The sequence below is a fragment of the Poecilia latipinna genome, unplaced genomic scaffold (assembly GCF_001443285.1).
Source record: "Poecilia latipinna isolate Pla-1442-1.1 unplaced genomic scaffold, P_latipinna-1.0 Scaffold421, whole genome shotgun sequence".
Lineage (NCBI taxonomy): Eukaryota > Metazoa > Chordata > Actinopteri > Cyprinodontiformes > Poeciliidae > Poecilia > Poecilia latipinna.
In genome coordinates this window covers 220,815-225,603 of record NW_015113037.1, presented here as the reverse complement: position 1 = coordinate 225,603, position 4,789 = coordinate 220,815, and positions in this window count along the sequence as shown.

Below are 4,789 nucleotides of genomic sequence, written 5' to 3'. Positions count from 1 at the left end.
GCATGCCCCACACCACACCATCGCGTCTACCTCACCAGTCTCAGCATGGGAAAGATTGGTCAAGCTTTTCATGAGTCCAACTCAACATACTTAATTCTACTGCTCAACCCAAAGAAGCATTTTGCTTAAGTGGACTTAAAAATGTATTTCGAATGGTATAAGGTTGATCTCAAGGTGTTATCAAGATTAAGACATATTCTCTTAATGTTCTGTGTTGCTATTGGCAACAGAGGCTGCAGAAGACTTGAGACTGAAGTGGAGGTTCTTCTTTTGCTGACAACACTGAGCATGCACCTAGTGCAGTGTTCCTCAAGATCGAGACCTAGATCTAATAGATAATCTATGTCAAGATCACAGAATCATTTCACAGATTGTTCAATTTCTTTTTTTTTTTCTTTCTTTCTGAAATTTACGCCATCAACTTTTTGTGGGAACTGCAATAAGTCATGCTGAGGGTAAATGCCTCGTCGTTTATTTTAGAGCTTATGGCTCTAAGAGTTACAGATTGCGCGGATTTGCAACTTTTAATAGGTTACACGAGCATGTGGCTCCTTTCACCCGAAAAGGTTTCCACTGAGATTAGGACAAGGGGAAACAGGTGGGAATAGTACAGTTTAGAACAGCAGGGGGGCCTAGTGGGAGCGGAAGATTATTAGGCAATTTGAAACAGAAGAACAGCCTAGGACTATGGGGAATGAGGAAAACGGGTAGAAAAGACTGGGGAAAAAAAGAAATCCACAATTTGGAAAATAAGTTTCGAAGTCGGAAGGAAAGGAAAGGAAAGTAACAGACAGATGCAGTGGAAGACTGGCAAAAGCTGGAAAAGATGTAGATGTGGTGTGTGGTTTAGGGGATAAAGAGGTTAGTATTGAGAGTAACAGGTTTAAGAGGAGAAAATGAGGAAGTAAAAAAAGAGGAGGAGGAGGAGTAATGGGATATTTGGGAAGTGATGTTGAAATGGAAAGGAAAGCTAAAGGTGAGAGAAGTCTGCAACAAAAAGAATGACAGAAAAGGGAATGAGGAGACGCCGGATAGGGAGGGGTGGGAATAGAGCGGAAAAGGTGGAGAAATAAGAATAAGAGAGTAGCTTGAGATTTAGGGTGTATATGGAGGAGAGAGCGGCAAAGAGGAGCATATTGTCCTTATCGGGGGGCTCCAGAAAGCCTGCTCCCTAATGGGGCTGGTGTGAAGGGGAAATGAGGACTAGGCCTGATGCTACCTGATTAGCCATGGACTCAAACACACATCAAAGACGAAGAAGAGAGGGAGGAGTGTCTAGGTGCGCGTGTGTGCGTGAGGTTGTGGGCCAAAAGGTGAGTCACCGTCACCTCCTTCAGCAGGGCCACGAATGAGAATCACTCTCACTTTTTCGTACACACTCAGATGCAGACGCATGACTATTTTCCCTCAGCCTTGAAAGGGCCGGCTGCTCTGAATAAAGGAGGTCCTCTGAATCGGGAATGGAGGGGGGGTGGGGGTGGGAGGAGGCGAAGGAGGGGTAAATAGACAAAAAAAAAGGCAGCAGGAGGTGTGGATGTGGAGGAGAAGAGAGGAAACAGGAAGGAAGGGAGAAAAGGAGAGCAAGACATCAAAAGGAGTCATCATGCTCCATATTAGAGGAATAATGAAATTAGCCTTTTAGCTAACGACATCTCCTGACGGCTCTGTTTTCACATAAATTACAGCAGGCCAGACTGTGGCTGCCTCAGCACAAAACACAAACACATTCAAAACGATCAGTGTGTCGACCGGTCAGTGTCTGCGTTTGAAATTCAACCCTCAGACACCTTCATCCCTTTCCTAACCCTCACCCTAAATTCATTACTGTCACACGCTCACACAGCTCTAATCGTATTCATCATGCTCACCATAGCCGCCCCTAGAAGTCCCCTTAAGATTTCTATCAATGGGAACCCCACTATGGCTGCTGATGACCTTCATTAGCCTCCCTTTTCTTTCTTTCCCACATTCTATATTTGTTTTTCATCTCCTTCACACAGTGTGCGTTCACAGCTGTGCCCTCTCTTTGGATTTTCTCCTTCCTCCCTCATTACCGATGCACACATTTGAAGCTTTTAGTTCATTTTATGCGTCTCGCACCTATTTCTTTGTACTGTACACCGTTTCCTGTGCCTTTACCGTCATCCCTCCGTCTTTTTATGTGTCACTTTTTTTTTTTTCTCATTACTCCTGCTCTGTGTTTCATTAGCATACAGAGTAAGAAGATGGCGCTCCTGGTAATCTGCGTGATTTGCCGGTGACAAAATGGAGGGCGTCATCAGAGGTCGCAGCGCCGACATCAGCCGCCAAAACCGCCGTCGACGGCTGCACTGTCACGCGCCTCGCGCTCGCGTCGTACATATTTGAGGCGCGCGGGAGCGAAAAGAAAGAAGCATAGATCTGTAATCAGGTGTGACACATCCAAGTGTCAACGCCGCAATCGTACCTGACAGCCACATACACACCAGCGGTGTTTGCGCTGTGGGCCGCCAGGATGCAAACAGACATTGACAGGTATCTGAATATACACTGAGATGCACATAAGAGCCGCTTTAATGAATACAGCCACTTTGTTTTGCTTCCTTCACGTTGCAGAAGTCAGGTTAAAAAAAAAAAAAAAAAAAAAACGTAATAGAGGGAGATGTGCACGTCGACAGTGAAATGTCAAAATGATGACTTTTTTCGTCCGCGCGTTCGCACAGATCATCACTTAAGCGCACAGACAGCCACAAACTCTTAGTCAGTTTCATCTGAATTTATATCATTATGAACATTTTATTAATAGAGTGACCAATAAATGGAAAAAAAGTGTAATTTGTTGTCTTGTGTTTACTATCATAAAGAGAGTTTCTACCTCGAATTATGAACCCCAGAAGGGCCATCCCATTTACAAGAGAAAGGTAGAGGAAGCGCTGCAAAAAAATCACTGTAGCCATGTTGAGAAGAAAAGACAGTATTGGTTTCATGAGAATAAGAGATTTAAGTAATCATTCATTTTCTGTTGTTTTCAGTGCGTAAATGTTTGGCAAATTACAAACTGTGATTTGGGATAAGGGACTTTATGCTTGTTTAATTCTAAGGTGGTGCTGATGATGAAAAGAGCGTTGAATGCACTTTGCTTTACTTTGGTTTTGAAAATAAATTGTTTCTGAAGAGCATTAAACATTTTTAGTTTCAAATCTATCCATTTTTGTAATCCATGGTAAGTTTTTCCAAGTTTTTCAACAGTATAACTGTAACTGTTGTATGTTGTATATTTTCTTTTCCTGAAAAATTTGAAACGAGATATCTTTATTACTCAACAAGGCCATTACTGAGAACATAACTTTTAAAGTGATTAAAGAAGCTTACACCACCAAAGTCGGGAAAAGAGTAAAAATCCTGACCTTTGCAGACCCAGTGAATCGCATTTACAAAAGCTGCCATGTTTTTAATTATTCTTTTCGTGTATTACTTTTTCATCAAGGAAACTGCAATGTACCGCGACAGGACAGCGTAACTCAGCGCACAGGGTGTGTTGATCAGCTGATGACTTCCGCCCCTCCTAATTTTGACTGGAAATAATATTGTTTTAATATTTTCTCCTGCTTGACAAGCCAACTGTGTTTCAACAAACCCCGTCATCCTGGACTCAAAAAGATGACAAACGGGGCGGAAGAAGCGACTGCTTCAACAATAAAGATTACAAAGCACGGTAGCCAAGAAGAGAAAGAGAAATAAAGAGAAAATGCAACAACAGAGTGAAGGATAAATTCTCAGGCGGCTCGTTAAGTTGTATTACAGCATAAGCTTGTCACTAATGGTGTCCCTGCCATGGTTATGAGTGCTGGAAATGCTTTGGTGCTAATAGACAGATTATGGAAAGAAACGAAGCATGTCCTGAAATCCTCTTAGCAAGGCTTCCCCTTTTTTTGTTTTTTTTTCCCTCCCTATTTTTTTCCGTCCCCCCCCCCCCCCCAGCCCCACCTCTCCCACCTTCTTTCCTCCCTACCTTGGTGGCCTTGGCATTGTCTCGTTGAAAGTGTTTAATGTTTGATTGGTTCATGGTGGGGAACGTTGTCTCTTGCTTCTCTCGCTCTGTATCTTTTTCCGTCTCACACAGTTTTTTTTATTTTTTTTTCAAAAGGCACTTTATTTATTGTCCCTGGGGAGCGCTACATTATGCATTAACCTGTTCAATTATGCATTCATTTATGCAGCCGTTGCCTTATGTAAATGCACTTTATGATTAAACAAATTGTTTCACTGTTTGGCTGTGTGATTTCCTGCACTGAGTGTTTGCCGGTGACATCATAAAGCAATAGCAACAGACTGAGTGTCTGAGGCAGCCAAGTCCTGCCTGTGCCCCGTTGAACTGGTGAAGGACCGCGGAGATTGCGAAAACCCACAATAGGATTTTGAAGCTTACATTAAGTCAGCTAACGCATGTAGGCTTCCTCTCTTCAGTGACTTGTTGCTTACCATTTGTTGATTTTGATTCTGCATTGAATGTAGAATCAAAGCCATAACTGTGTACCGTTCAAAACTTTAAAATTAAAAGAAACAAAAGGTAATGATTGTTTTTGTTTGTGCTTCAGGAATTGTTGCATACATGCAACCAGACTTGCAGAAGCCGCCTCTTTTACTCCAGGAAAAAGTCCGTGTTTGGCCTCGCGCAATTTAATGGAAGGCTGTTTTGGCTTTTGATGGAAATGAGGACGGCCATTCACTGATGTATGGAGGATGCTCGTGCTTTGTATGTTGTGAAGGCTAAGGGCCTTGCTGAGTAAGGGCATATAGAATGTGGTAC